Genomic DNA, 16987 nt, shown 5'->3' with positions numbered 1-16987 from the left:
AGGAAGTTGTTCTTTAAAAAAGTAATTTTATTTAACATATGTATTTTTTAATTCATAACTTGAGACATTAGTATATTATATAGTTTTTTCTTATTTTGATAAATGTAGTTTTTAAATTAATTCTAATTTTATTATTATATGAAAATTCTTTTATAGTTTGTCATATATTTTAATATTTTAGTAGAATTATTCTTATATTTTGTGTTGAGGATTACAAAATATAAGAAAGATATTTTAAATATAAAATTTTAAAAGAAAATTACACTTAAATAAATCTACAAGCTAGTGTTACTAGAACTTTTTAAAATTGTTTACATGAGTAAAAGTTGTCACAACATCATACTTGAATAATTCTTTTTAATAAATTATTGTTAAAGTCATTGTTAACATATATTTTGAGTTGAAAATTTGTGACCTAATTATAATATATTGAGCTAGATAATGTATTTGACCACAATTATTTTTTCTACTAAAAATACTTATATTCATTTGTGCTAATAAATTATCTTAAAATATAATTTATCAAATTTAAGCTTCCTTCTAATCAAAGCACCACCAAAATGGGACTTGATAAAATAATGCCCTCCACTTCATTTCCCCATAACCCCATAACCCTTTAATTTTGCCCAAATCTAGAGCTGAATTTTGTTAAGTGATTTAATTTCTTTCACATAAAATGTTGTTATTGATTCTATGAGATATGCTATTTTGCTACTTATTTGGAAAAGTAGATGTTTAGTTTTCTAACTATATTATACATGAGGAAGTAGAAATGTTACAATTTTACTATGACATTATGTTACAATTGACTTTTTGTGCTTTCAACTGAAGACATATTATACCAAAGCAAAATGGAATCAAGTAAGTTCTTGAGATTCTAGATGTAAGAATTGAGAATGGTGTATATGTTGTAAGCTAGTTAGGGAGATGATTCGGAGACTTCTATATCTCATTGCATCTTTTATTATTTAAATCTACATTCTACTCTATTGGATTGCTATCATTTAATGTAATTCAACTTTGTTCAATAAAAAAAATGTTCTAGAAAATATCTATATTTGACAAGTATTTAATGATAGTGATCCAATTTATAACTTTCAAACTCTACAAATGAATATCACGAGTTGTTGATAAAATGATTACACACAATAAAAAGTATGAATACACAAGAAATCTTGTATAAGAATGTCATTATTCAATTGAAAATATATTCTTAAGGGCTCTAGTGGCACAAGAAAGAGAGGGAATTAACATATTTAAGGTAGAACTCCATCCTATAGATTTTTTAAAAAGAGACATTGAAGAGATCAATTTCTAGGATGAAGCAACCCCGAAACCTATTTCCATTTGGAAAATATTAAATCTTTCATTTAAATCTATTCAAATATTTGTTGTGATGTTTCAATTAGAAATCACATCAAGTAAGAAGTATATAAGGTAATACAAATGAAAATTAGAGTCTTATTATTGTTCCAATCAACGATAGTTAGATGTCCTTAGTTTTCTGTACCCTAGTGGCTCTTACATTATGAACTTAATCATAGTTTCTTAGCTAAGTTTATTGATTCTTATAAGTTTACTATGGTTAAGTATAGCTAACTTATTTTATTATTCTTGTAACTTGGATATATATGTTTAAAATGGTGGGACCTATAATTTTAGCATAGTTTGTGTCTTGTTTGATTGCAATCTTAGGTTTCCCTTCATTGCCATAGAGTTTTATCTTGTTTGGTTGTAATCTAAGATTTTCCTTCACTACTTTTTGTTGGTCTTCATGTTATGTAATGAAATCATGATTGCTTTTGTTAATAATCTAATAAAAAAAGAAAACCTTAATAAGACTTTATGAATTTGTTAAAGGAATATCTCATTATTACATAAATGGAAACCTTCTAATTGAAAATAATAAGTTCAAATCAATAAAAATATGATACTAAGAATAATCTTCATTTATGTACACAAATTTAAGTAAACACTAATTAATCATTATTATCAGTTAGTGAAATAAATATTATTAAAAATTAAATTAGGATGTTACTTAGCGAAATACATCTAAAAGAACTTTTATCACAGCTAGTTTTAGGGTTCAATCATCAACATCTAGGAAAGAAGAAATGTAGATAAATTGTTTGACGAAATGCCTACACCAAGCAAGCAATGCATATGCTATGTTTGGCAAAATGTCTTGAGAAAAAATCAAATGTACAAAACATTATGTTGATGATTGTCTCATTGGAAAACATGCTTCATGTAATGCCAAGGTTTCTAGAGTATTCACCCACAACTCACCATAAAAGTTGAATTATATTATTGAGCCAATTTCCATTCTACAGAAGCTGGAGAAATGGTATTACCAAAGAATTATGAAAATCCCATCACATTCTATTCAAGGGTAACTATTCAAGTACATACAAGACAAAATACCACACAAAAGAAAAATATAAGAGAATTTAACATAGTGCTGAAAATATATTGTAAATGTAACAAGAAATACAATGGCAGATTTTGAGAATGGACAGTAACCCAAACAACTTATCCATATAAACTATGGATGCACAAACCAAAGAAATAAATGCATGTACAACTAATAGAACATTTTCGATGCAATGATAACTACGTGTATATATGTGACTGTACATTAGCGATTAACTCTTTATCTAATTAATCATGAAACACACTAATCTACGTATCAATTTTAGCATGTTATCAAGGAATTAGCATACAATCAAAATCATTAGAATAAGTAAAATTTTGCCCTTTCATTTATTATGTAATTCCAATCAATGCCATTGTGTAACTTTGTTATCTTATTCTAAGTCCTTCCAGTATAACCCATACACACCAGTCTACCTAGATTAAATCATAAAGAGAACAAGAACTTGATAAGTGAGTATTTGGTTGTTAAGATTGATGATTAATGTGATAAAAAGGTGTACATTAGTTGATTAAAAATGTTTTAGAATTAGGAGTATGTAAGTGCAATTGAGGAATGGAGTCATGTTCATATGAATGGAAAAGAAGAGAATTACTACTACTATAAAGAGGAAGGAATTTTATAATTCTTAATTAAAATTTCTAAAAATTGAAAAATTAAAATATGAGTCATCAATATTTTATAATAAATAAATTTAGGAACTCTTCTTTTAACCAAGATTGATAGAAGTGATTTGCTTCTATAATCTTAAATTTAGAATTATTTATGTTCACATATCAAATGTCGCATTTTAAATACTATTTATTTCACAACAAAAATAATTTTAATTGTCATAAATAATACAACTATAAATTCTAAAATTTATACATAAGTACTTAGAATAAAATTCAAAAACACATCCTACTAAACATAATAATAAGTATTTGTTAAATAATTTAAAATTTATTAAAATATAAATAAATAAATTTAGATTTATATTAATATTATTATTACATTTAAAAATAATAATAATTACTTTTAGATTGAATTAATTGAGATGTAGTTTATATCTATTGTTATTATTTGTCTAAAGAAAATATTTTTATGCTAACATTTTATGGTGTCTTTGTTGAAGTAATTTATAATATTGTTTACCCTTCCTCATTTTTATTAGACAAACAATAATCACATAAATTATAACACAAAGAAAAAAAACTTAAAGATTGAAACTACATATTTTACTTCTATTGATTTTGATTTGGTGCAAGATGACTATTCTCAATTGTATCAAATCTAAAGAGAAATTACTCTCCAATTAAAAGTATGCAATTGAAGTGTTAAAAAATCAACTATTTAACTAAATATGATTAATTAGAAAATTAAATACAATTTTAAAAATAATAAATCTAACTAAAAAAGTAAAATTGACTAAAAGTGAAATAAATCTAATTAAATGATTTAAGGAAAAAATAAGATACCTTGAAAGCTTTATTAAAAGATGTGAAAAAATAAGTATCCTTTCACCTTTATGTTGATATGGGATAAGATTAGCACAAAAATTAATATTGTTTTAAACATCAACATGAAATTATAATTTTTATCATTAGGAACGTGGCATTCCAAAACAAGTACATGGATAACAATTTTCTCATGAGAGGAAGCAACTTCTTTTCTTTTGCATTCAAGACCCTCCAAGTCTATATTGTGAAAAAAAAAAGAAAAAAGAAAAATACAGAGCCTTTGAACACAACAGAACCAAAACAGAGAGATGAACAATGGGTAACCATATCTTAAGAATTTAAAGGTTGTATTTACATAAATCAATGATCAAAAACTTACTAAAAAGATATAAAACAAAAATTATAAACTTCTTTGCAAATTAAAAATGAGATTGCTAAGAATAAAGTTGGATTTTTAGAAATTTTAGAAATTATGAAATTTTTGAATGAATCATCAAACAATCAATTGGAAAATAAAAAATGGACCAGGTCTTCAAAAATTTCCATCAATAATACAATTTCCGGGAGCAAAGCTCCAACACAAAGCCTATCTACTTAATTAGATTGTGTATGAGGAGCAAAGTGTCTTTCAATAAGAGGAATTAGATTGTGTATGAGTAGTAAAGTATTTTTCAATCATTTTAATCAGTAAAATGTCTTCGAATCTATGTTAGATATGTATTTTACAAAAAAAAAATTTACATGTCTAAGATCAAATTATGGTTACATTCCTATAATAGTGAGATTCTACTTTTCAAGTTGCTAGATATAGTTCACTTTGGACTATGGGGTCAGTTCTATAGTGTTATTTACAAAGATCTTTCTAAATAACACCATGGCATTGGTGCATTCTATGGGCTCTATAGACACATGTTTCTCCTTGGTCAATCCTTATAAATGTAAACTCAAAATTTAAAACAAATATAAGAGCTCTAATATGCATATTTTATATCCCTTTTAGTGTGAAAAATTGAGATGTGCTAATATTAATTACTTTTTAATGTCCAAATTAGTGTGAAAAATTGAGATGTGCTAATATTAATTACTTTTTAATGTCCAAATTGGAATAATTTCAAATGATTCCTTGCTTCTACTTATGGTTATAGTTAAAATGTCTTGAAATACAATAAGAAAACATCAAATTCATGAAAAAGAGTGTTTAATCAATTGAAAACAAAAAGGTTGATGAAGCTAGGTATTTGAAAGTTGAATTTGAATTTTTTAAAAGAAAGGAAGAACTTCACAATTTTTGGTTTATCTTAATATAGGCAAACCATAATATCCAAATGACTAACAATCATGTAAATAAAAGTGTATAAATATGTGTGATAATGAAAATTTATTTTTATTTTTATTTCTTATAAAAAAACTTAACCAAAATATTAAATGTTGAACATATAAAATTAAATGAAAACTTTTAATTAATTATATAAAGTTTAATATAAAAAATTGTGATTGTATTTGATAATATAATATAATACTTCAAACTATGCTTCACATGAAGGCTTGATTTATTCATTCTATCAATAGATTATTCTATCATTTGTAGGAAAATTACATTGTTCTTTTCAAGACACTTCAACAAGCACTTCCGTATCTGAATCTAGAATTTAATATCCATTATCTAAACCAAGTGTTGTATCACTCAATTTTAGAATCTAGAATTTATAAAGTGGATCTGATATGTAGTGCACCCAATAAAAAGCTTCATTAGGAATAATAATAGTGAATTCTTACTATAATCTTGACTCCATATTGGGTTTTGAATTAAAAAATTTCTACAAAATTTGTGCTTAGCGAAGATCACTACAGTGATTGATTTTGTCAGTGATTACATTAAGGATCACAAATTTACCATATTCATTGTATAAGCTGGAGAAATAAGTATCAAAAGAAACACTAATCAAATCAAGCCATCACTGGGATCATAATTTGATCATCTTATATATCAGTTAACTGAAAAGGATCAAGAGTTATGAATATTTTTGCTTTGTAGATTATATTTAAAACTCATTCATATAGAGTCACAACTGTATTAGAACTTTACATTGCATCTACAAAATCAAGAAATGATCACGAAAAAAAAAGGTGGTGTTGCAATAACCTTAGACAAGAAGAATAGATTGACATAATATACTAAAGGGAGAGAGTTACAAAGTGCAATGAATGCTAGTCTCAAGTGGTTTGCGTCAGATTGTACTCTGTCGTGGGGTCCGTGCATTGATCATTATGGTACGTGAAGAAGCAGGAATGCCAGGATGGAGAGACAGAAGGAAGACAGATGGCATACCCAGCCAGTTGAAATAACTGGCCGGGTAGCCATTACCCTCCCAAATCCCAGTCTCCCAATAATGTACTGAGTTGTTCCATGTCAACACCAATTGTTTGGCCCTAGAGGGATCCATGTGTAAGCAAAAAAGGCACTGGCTAAATAGCCAAATATTTGCACCAGCTATTTGGGCAGTGCCCTTACCTCCATCTCGTATGTCTATTCCGTGTCTGTAGTAAAATGTACCTTCTGTCAGCGTTGGTATATTTTGTCAGAGTTAGTAGATTGTATTGTCAAAATTCTGAGGTCATTTGTGTAGCCCTTGAATAGTCAGATAAAATATACTTGTGGATAAAATATAAGTTGTTTGATTTTCATCTCTTGCCTAAGTTATGACTTGTCAAATAAATTTATCATTTCTAGTGAAAATGGTCTAATAAATTTAATATTTCCTTCTGTAACTATCTGTATTAGCTTAACTTTTAAATCATTTTAAAAATATACATTTTAAATTAAAAAATTATATATGTAAATTTAAATGGATATATTTAATATTATAATAAGAAAATGCATTGAAATAAAAAATACTTTTTCAATATCAAACATTTTTAAAATTTTGAATAATCTTATAGAAGAAATATATTTATAATAAATGGTTTTTTAGTTTTCCAATCAACATATTAATTTTGAAAAAAACATTAATAGTTTTTTTAATAAAGAGTAATTGTTGCAATATATATTTGATTCATACCAATTTAAAATATAATATATGTTTGAATTTGTTAATTAAAAAAAAAATTCATAAACAATTCAATAATAACAAAGGAGTTGTATATAAAAAATATAAAAATAAAATGCATAAAATAATAATATTTTACTTCATATTGATAAAAAATACTTATTATATTTTATCAATAAATAAAGGAGTTGTATATAAAAATAAAAAAACACATCAAATAATAATATTTTACTTCATATTTTAAAAAATCCTATTATACTTTATCAATAATATATTATTTTTAAATATAAGAATAAATGTAAGAGTCAACTAAACCTACATTCATAATTATAAAAAATATAAATAAAATGTATATAAAGAAATATAAAATTATATAAAAATAAATGTTAATATATCATTATTGAGATAAAAATTTTACTATCCACATTAAAAAATCTTCAAAAAGGTATTGAGCATCACATACCATTGTTGTATTGGTCATAAACATAGGACATAGGATCTAAGTAACATTTGTTCCTATCAACATCCTCCACCAATATCCAACAATCTCTATTCCTTAATGAGTAGGAGATAATTTCCACACCAAATGGAGTTCCAAGATTTGGGTTTAACTATGAAGGAAACTCCGTAGTTAAGTGCACTCAGACTGGAGTGGTATTTGGATGGGTGACCTCCCAGAAGTCTTGGTGCTTCACCTCTATGAGCATCACCTAGATCCAATTAGTGTTAAGTGTTTCATTTATTCTCATGAGAAATGGATTCATGTTGAATCACTACTCATGAAACATAGGTCAATGAGTTTGACTCAAAATCACATAGTTAAATCTTGATAGCAATATCACAATCTCTATTCCTTTTCACACTCCAAGAGCACCAATACTATATTTATTAAAATATTACTACTAGAATTTAAATCCAATTTTTTTAAAATTTTCTCAAAGAGAAACAAAGAAATGAAAGAATTGATAGAATCTATGGTAATGATAAGGAGTTGCTTATGGGCTAGGATATTTCTTTGGCCTTTGAATTTTTTTATAAAAACCTGTTTACTTCTGAAGATGTTGACAATTCAAGGTTGAGGAGACTTCAATGTTATGAGCTTATTCCTAAGAAGCTTTCAGAGGATGATATTTTTGCCCTTCAAAGCCTTGTTTCCCAACAAGAAATTGTTGATGCCATCCGCAAGCTAAAAGATAACAAAGCCCTGGGGCCGGATGGCATTCCTACTAAATTCTACAAAGCTAACATAGATTGGATCACCAAGGACCTTTATGAGTTATACCTTGAGGCCTTCTCACATGGCACTTTGGGGACTACTATTAACACTGGTATCATAAAGCTCATCCCTAAAGAGGGAGACGGAGCTTTGATAAAAACTAGTGTCCTATCAGTTTACTTAATGTTTCCTATAAAATTCTTGTGAAAGTTTTGGCCTCTCGATTAGAGGCTATTCTCCTTAATTTTATCTGCTCCACTCAGACCTGCTTCATTAAAGGTAGATTCATCCTTGAGAATCTCATTACTAGCTGTAGGGAAGCCATGGAATGGGCCAATACTTCACATTAGGAGGTAGCTATGCTTCTTCTTGATTTCGAGAAAGCCTACGACAGAATTGAATGGGGCTTCATCTTGATGATGTTAAAATCTTTTGGATTCCCTAATATTTTCTGTAAGTATATTCAAATTCTTCTAAAAGATGCTTCTGCCATGATTAATGTCAATGGCACCTTGTCCAATCCTATTCCTCTGTCTCGATCTATTTGATAGGGGTGCCCTCTTGCTCTTGCTCTTTTTTTCAATGCTTTTGATGTTGTTTATTATATCCTTAAAGATGGCACCATCTCATCTAAGGTGTGTGGTATTACTCTTCCTGATGATTGTGAGCTTCTTAATATTCAATTTTCTGATGACACCTCTCTTTTCTTAGAGCTTAGTTTGGATAACTTCATCTACCTCCGCAATAAAATTGATGTGTTTGGTAAAGCTTCAAGAGCTTATATTTTTAGCTCTAAATCCATTTTGTTAGGATGGCATGATCGTCCTCCGGACTGGCTTCACCAATTTGGTTTTTCTTGGGGGAGACCTAACAAGATTGTTAGGTATCTTGGTATCCCCTTTTCTGTAAGCCCTTCCCTCAAAGATATGTGGTTATCAATAAAAGATTTTTTTTTAGAAAGATTAATAATTGGAATCATAGGCTCCTTTCCCTTGCTGAGAGAGTTCAAGTTTGCCAGAAGATTCTTTCCTCCTATAGTATATACTATTCCTCCATTTGGATGTTTAGTAACTATCAGATTTTGGAAGTTTAGAAGGTCATTAGACACTTTCTTTGGTTGGATGGCAAAGGTACGAAGAAAGCCCATTCTATTAAGTAGGCCTGGTGTCATCAGGAGAAGGGTCTAGGTGGGCTTGGTTTGAAAGATCTCAAGCTTTAGGGAATGAATCTTGCCTCTAAATGGATCCTTCAATCCCTTGATGGTAACGAGCCTTGGAAAGTGCTTGTTAGAAGTAACATTCAAAATGGTCTTCCTAAAATTGCTAAATCTTGGAAACATCTCCCCCTCAACGATCTGATTTTTGGCAAATTCCATGTTCCTGTGAAGGAAACTTGGGTCTTCCATTCCATATGGAAAGCTTGGGAGAACATTTGGCACCATATTGATAACTCAGCCTTTGATTATAACTTCACTCTTCAAGGTGAGCGATCACTATGGTGGAATCTTCTCCATCAGGGCAAACCTCTTGCTTTAACTAAAGGTTGTTCGGCTAGATTTTGGGCCAACAAAGGTGTTAAGCATATCATCAATATCCTTGAACACAATCAATTTATCAGTTGGGATGTCCTTGCCAATCAATATGACATTCCTGCTTCTCATAAGTGTACTTACAATCTTATCAAAATGGCTTGTTCTCAACTTAATCTCCCCCGTAACGCTGATATAGACTCTCACCGATATCTTTCCTTTAGGTGGCAAGATGGTACTCTCCTCAGTTCTATCAAAGCTAAAGATATCTATAGATTTCTTAATCATTATACCTCTATTTCCCACCACCTTAATGACACTTGGTATTGTTCCTTTACCTCCACAGATTGGCATAAAATATTTGATAAACTATGGAAAGCTCCTATTCAGCCTAAAATTCAATGTTTTAAGTGGCAGCTCCTACTGGATAGACTCCCCATAAGAAATCAGCAAGCTAACATTGATATTTGTTCTATCTGTAGAGTTCCTGAAACTATGAGACATATTTTCTTTGATTTCTCTTTTGCTAGAGAAGTATAGCTCATGTTTGGTATATGCATTACTCATTATGTTTACATGTTGGATATTATTTCAGGTTTTATTGAAGGCCTTAGAAAAGATGCTAACTTGTTCTGGCAAGTTCTCTCATCACTCATCCTTTGGCATATATGGAAATGTAGAAATGATGCTAAGTTCCAAGGTTTTGCCAGGACTCTTACTAGATTTCATAGAAATCTCATATATTTTAAAATTGTTTCATAGGTCTGTTGTGTTCTGAATATGGAAAAAAGGAAGCTCCTTAGATTTATGAGGGATGGTCGAACTACCATGTGTATCTACGAGATGGAGAATGGTTACGAATTGGCCAGTATAATGGACAATAAGGTGGCATTTGATGAAGCCCTTGACAAGCTCATGCAAGAGATTAAGAATAGTAAAAACCCCTCTGCTGATAATCTCCATATCTTTCACCAACTGTTGGATCAAAAAAAAGTTATATGGATGGAGGGTCCCCTAGGGTGGACTGCCTGGATCAATAAATTTGAAGATGCTCTCCCTCAGGACTAGAATTCCTTTTGTTATTCTTCTGGTTCTCTTGTCTTTTTGTATAGCTCTAATATATATGTATCTCGGATAGTGGTCCTGCCTGGTGGATTGTTCCTATTTGTTGCTCCTTAGATAGTTGGTTGAGGCTTTGCCTCCCTCCTTGTTGTTTTTCCTTTTGAACTCTCGATATATAATATTAAAAAAAAAATCCAATAGTAAGTATATTATTGAGATAAAAATATTATTATTGAAATAAAAATATTATTTTCAAGATTATTATTTTTTATATTAGAAAAAAGATACATATCATTATTCTAATCCATAAACATATGATAAAAAGGCCTCCATACACAACTAACCTTTGATCTATCAAGACAATCTCTACCAAACATCTACAGATGCATCTATTCATTTATTATGATTTCTTAAGATTTCTAGAATTAGTCGTGTAAACCTTTAATGCTTGAGAGAGATTGTAGAATAAGTCATTAGGTTCATATAAATGTTTTTTTTAAGGTTCATATATATATATATTTATTTATTTATTTATTATTTTATTTTTTCTAAAAGGTAGTTTATACTTATTTATAAAATATAAAAAAAAAGACCTTGTGAAATTCTATGTATTTGTACATTGCAATTGATACATTAAAATAAATGTAGAATTACACAAATATTACACGTTTAGTTTAATATAATATTTCTCCTTGTGATATATTAACAATTGTTAAAAAACAATTATATATAGTACTTATCACACATTAAAAACCAAAACAAAAATTGATATTGATATCCTTTTTAAATTTAATAATTTTTATTATTAAATTAAATTATTTCATTTATTACAAATATATTTATTTTACATTTATGATAAAAATTATTATATAAAATACTAATACCAATATTTTATTTATTTGGTCATGCATATTAAAGTTTTATCTAAATTAATTATTAGTCTAACATGAGTCGCGTTTAATTATTTAAAACAAACCATCATTTTTATTTTCATTCAGATGTTTTACAGAGTCTTATAGAGTCTCAGAGAATAAATTTTTATTTTCACTCAAATGTTGTTTTACAAAGTCTCAAAAAATAAATATAAAATTTAAGAAAACTAAACTCAGAGAAATGGAGGAATCGGTAAAATAAGATTGTGGGATTCAAGGACCACACAAATCACCTCAGCATTTGGACTGTACAATCCGACAAAATATACCAACGCTGACAGATAGTACATTTTACTGCAAACACAGAACAACAGACGGAAGAGACGGAGGTAACGGCCTAGCAATTCGCTTTCCGCCGAAGACCATCCCCGGCAACCAGTTATCTGCAGGATAGTCGAAACTCTGCCAAACAATATTAGATTCATTGTCATTGGCCAGCATTAAGAAATTACCAGAATCCGATAGCACAGCCCGGGATGCCTTGTCTGTTGTGTTGACGGACCAAATAGATGTACCTTCTGCGTCCAACAGTACCAGATTACCATCACTTGACAGCATGAAAACGCAAGATCTGTTTCTGGCGGGAGTCTCCCTGTTGGCCACCCAAACATACGCCCTCTCTGGTATATGGGCGTACCAGATGCCAATATACCAGCTGCTTCCATCGGGACTGAAAAATCCTAATTCAAATGTGCCGTTCTTTGAAATAATTGTCTGATTTCCAGTAAGCGTCGAAGCACCCAATGAAAGAGTATCTCCGGCCTTGACTGCAGCACTGTGGCTCTGCAATTGAGTAACAGCAAAAACCATGCTAGAACATAGTTTCACCCCGTCTTCCATAACTAAATTGTTTGTGACGGAACGGACGTCGCCCATTGGTTAATATAATATATTTCCAATCGAACTTCTATGGTGGAAATTCAAACTACAAATGAAAGTCTCTCTGAAGGGGCAATTAAGTCGTATGAGTTGGCGTGTCAAAAATCACGGACACGTCCACCGTCAATTTAACTTGTTTGCAAATTTAGTCGTGGTGGAAGGAACTAAAATTATTGTGCGATTCGTCTACCCAATTTGTACAAGTCTGAATTACTCTGAATTAACACAATAACCGCAAAAAATAGGTTTTGGAGTGATTTTCCCATTAAAAAAAATTACTTTATGTATGCTTAACCATAGAAGTCATTTGTATGCTCAACCATAGAAGTCATTTGTTCATAAAGGTGATTATACTAACAATCTCATGGAAGCTTGGGCTATTTTATATGCTGTGGAACAGTGTTGCTTGTGGGGATGGAGTAAGATTATTTGTGAGTCTGATTTCCAGGTGGTGATGAACATGCTTTCTTCGCAAGAGCTTGAGGATGTTAGTTGGCAGCTGGCCACTGTTGTTAAGCAGATTCTTTTCTTCTCTTCCTCTTTTCAGTTCATTAAGTTCAAGTATATTCCGCGAGAATGGAATAGACCTGCTGATTGTTTAGCCAAATTGGCTTCTAATCATGATCCGGGTTGGAATATTAGGGATAGGGGGCAACTGTCCTTTGAGATGGTGCAAGAATTTGATGATCTTGTTGCTCAGGATCGAGCTCCTTGTTGAGCTCTCCTTGTTGAATTCCTTTCTGTCTTAATAAATTTTTACCCCTCTTTTTTGCAAAACTAGCACACTTTTGTGCGTTCAACGATGAGTCAATAGAAATTTTGATTTTCAATAAAGTGATATATCCTTCATGATATATAAAAGATATAAATCTCATTTGAACAAAAATTAAAAACTGGACAACATAAATCTCAAGAAACTTATGGACCCATTTCACCCTTCCATTTGCCAAAAGAAAATTGATTATTGCAAAGAATTGTCTAGCTTTTTTTCTATGCAATTGCAAAACTATGAGTGTCCATTAGAATATTGAATGACACCAAAAAGAAAAAGAATAGGGAAAAAATAAGGTAGCTTTCTATTTATGATTTGAGAGCCCTTTGCTCATTCCCACATTTAAAAAAATGGAGAAAAAACTTAATAATTAATTATTAAAATTAAAAAATATATATCATATTGATCACAAAATTATTTTTTTAACTAAAATGAAATTTAAAAAAATATTTGATAGATCAAACTAATTAAATATTAATAAAGTAATGTAAATCCAATTAAAAGAAAATATAATATATGAAAATTTTATTATAAATAATAAATTGAAATATTATTATATTTCTTCAAATTTTAAAAAAGAATTACAAACTAATATTATTTATTGGTGAAAACTACCTTTGAATAGAAATCACAATTGTTGCACTTGATTGTCAAAATTGAATTAAATGAAACAATCATAAATTTTGAATGGAGAAAAGTAAGATAACTTACTATTCTTGTTCCAAAACCTTGTGTTGTTACCAAATAATAATAAGAGAAAAAACATAATTAATAATTCTAAAAATTAAAATTTCATTAATTAAAATAAATAAAAATTATTTAAAAATCTAAATTAAACTTAAAGCAAAAACTAAAGTAATATCAATCCAATCAACACTAAAGACATAAAAATATATAGAAGAATATTCAAAGATATTAGAAATTTTCTTACATAATAAAAACTTTTAAAAATTTTTCCTTACAAAAGATTTTTTATATTTTAGAAAAACTTATACAAGATTGATATAAGATATTCAATTTAAAATCATTAAAATTACAAATAATATTTTATTTAAAGAAGAAAGTTGTAATGATTAAAATTAAATCGAATCTATATAAAATAATTAAATATTGCAAAAAGAATTAAAGTTGTAACAAATAATAATTTCTAATGCTTTCTCTAACTTTAAAACTTCTTAAAAGTTTCAATCACAGAAAAAGCTTATGCAACTAAAATATGTACAAAGTTACCAAAATACTATAGATGTTTCCCTAACTACAATTTATAAGAATAATTTGTTTATTACAATTTTGCATAAATCTAAGTTACTAGACAAAAAAAAAAAAAAAAAAAAAGACAGACTATTATTTCTACGAACCTATCAAGTTAACTAAAAGTATTTAAAATCATTGAAAATAAACGAAGAAAATAGTGTGGTTGGACTTTCTAGTCATTCTAATTCAAGGATATTTGTGTAAAAGAACTTGCTTCAAGGAAATTGAGATCTTTTTGATCAAGCATGGAAAATCCAAATTTTCCTTAGTACTTTTATTGATGTGAGTGTCCTACATTCTTGATGATCTTCTAGAACAATTTCTTTTGAAATATATTTTGCATTGCAATCTCAAAATGAATATAAGAACATCACTAAACATCTAAATTTTAGAAACATCTATTGACTATGTATTCAATAAATATTAACAAGAGCTTACTTTGTACCAATAACTGTCAAAATTGTACCCAGTGAGAGTAAGCCTAGTTTCATCACCAGCCAACATTGCAGTAGGCCTGAGTGAAAGTGTTTTAGGAACATCCATTGACCTGCAAGGTTTGCACAACTAAATCTCGCCTACAGTGAAGTATTAATTAGAGAGGAGAAATAATAATAAACTAAAGTAATATGTGTTGAGTTTGAGTTAGCTAGTGAATGCATGAAATTAATTATTAATAAGGGTGTGATAATAGTGGTGAAATGGTGAATGTATTAGAATATATTTAAGTGAAACATTGACAAAAGTTTTTTAAAATTTAGAATAAATTAGAATAGTGATTTAAAACTAATTTTATGTACAATTTTGAAAATGAGTTAAATATCAGAAAGAGATAAATTTATTTATACATTCATTTTCATATTTGGTTTCCTTGTTTTCTATTTATGGTGGATTCATTCTAGCTCAATTTTCTTGGTCTTTGTAGAGTTTATTTTTCAAAGATATGGAGTACTTTTGGTGGATATAGGGTTTCTTTCTTCCCCTGTATTTTCCCTTTCTATTATGGTTTCCAATTTTTTTTAAAAAAATTTATTGTGGTTTTGGAGATCTTTGGCCTGTAGTGTGAGGCTCCTTTTCAGGCTTTGGGTGTCTATTTGAGCTAGTCCCTAGGTATTGGGATGTTTGTCCACTTGTCAATGGGTTAGTTGTTGTTGGTTTTCATAGATTCATCTGAGAGGTGAGGTTGTCTTCCTTCCTCATGCTCTTCTATGCTTATTTTTCCTATTTCTATTGTGGCTAGGTGTATGATGATTTATTCTAGTTGTGGGGAGGGTTCTATTTCCACTTTCCATTTATTCAAGTTTTTCATGATTCATGTGCCTTGAAAGGTGCCTCTTTCTCATCCTGGATGGATGGTGTTTCTTCCCTACTTTCTATGGGTTTCAACTTCTCTTATGATTTATTTTCCTATGGTATCTCAAAGTTCTTACTACTAAGTAGCTTCCCTCATTGTGTTCTCTATATGGTTTCTCTTATGAAGAGGGATTTTTTGGGTTTCATTCACTTGTACTTCTACATGCCTAGGAAATATAGCATATAGACATTGGGACTCTCTATTTCAAACCACTATATACGGAGTTCTGCTTTTGTCAGATTTTGGGCTCACTCTTCTTTCTTCCTATCATTATATTTCGGTTCTATGTCATTTAGGGTTTTTTTAAAATTACTTTCTCTTGGTTGTTTTTTGTGTTATTTAGCTTATATTTGGGGTCCAACTCTTTTATTTCTTTGGGTGACATCTTAAAATAACTAGTACATGCATGTATAAAAATGTTTACATTTTGTAAGATACCTAGAAAATGGATCTTTAAGGAATATTAGAATTCTATTAAGCTTTATTATAGGTATATACTTGTATAGTAACATTTCAATCCATTGGCACAATAGCTTGTGATGCGAACCCTAAATTGAGAACCTTCAAATACCTACCAGAAAGCCAACACATAGTGCAAAACTATGAATGAGACATAATTACAATAATGCATGCAAATAGAAAAGTCTTTAAAGCACTAAAATAAATTATACAATTTTATGAATTCTTGTAATCATTAGACTACCATACATGAAAGTTATAGGAAATATTTTATAGAAATGTATTGTCAAGTAAAGCTCACATAATAGAATATTTTGTAGAGCTAAATGTTGCTTCTCAACTACATAATATAGAATTAACTACTATCTACTTATTTGTAGCAATAACAATCACATTTTCCAATAATTTTTCAAAAAAAACATATTATCAACCATTCTTGGAAACCAATTTATAAACATGGTTGAACATAGAAAACCCTTTAATGTGTGGAAAAAAACAATTACCCAATTTTGAATTCTTGTGAATGTTTGATTAGTCATTTGACTACTGCACATTAAAATTATAGGATATACTTGGCACACTAGTGTTATTAAGTAAAACCCATGTCACGGTCT

At 29.1% G+C, this 16987-nt stretch overlaps 1 pseudogene; it reads right to left on the bottom strand.

Annotated features, from left to right (window-relative positions):
• LOC149566918 (G-type lectin S-receptor-like serine/threonine-protein kinase At2g19130) overlaps nt 1-12498 on the bottom strand; it is a 30119-nt pseudogene extending 17621 nt beyond the window's left edge.
• Nucleotides 12499-16987: the final 4489 nt, after the last annotated feature.

The sequence above is a fragment of the Cupressus sempervirens genome, chromosome 3, assembly GCF_028749045.1.
Source record: "Cupressus sempervirens isolate cs-2001-9-10 chromosome 3, ASM2874904v1, whole genome shotgun sequence".
NCBI classification, from domain to species: domain Eukaryota; kingdom Viridiplantae; phylum Streptophyta; class Pinopsida; order Cupressales; family Cupressaceae; genus Cupressus; species Cupressus sempervirens.
Note: the sequence above shows the minus strand (reverse complement) of the source record. Positions and strands in the feature narration are given on the sequence as shown.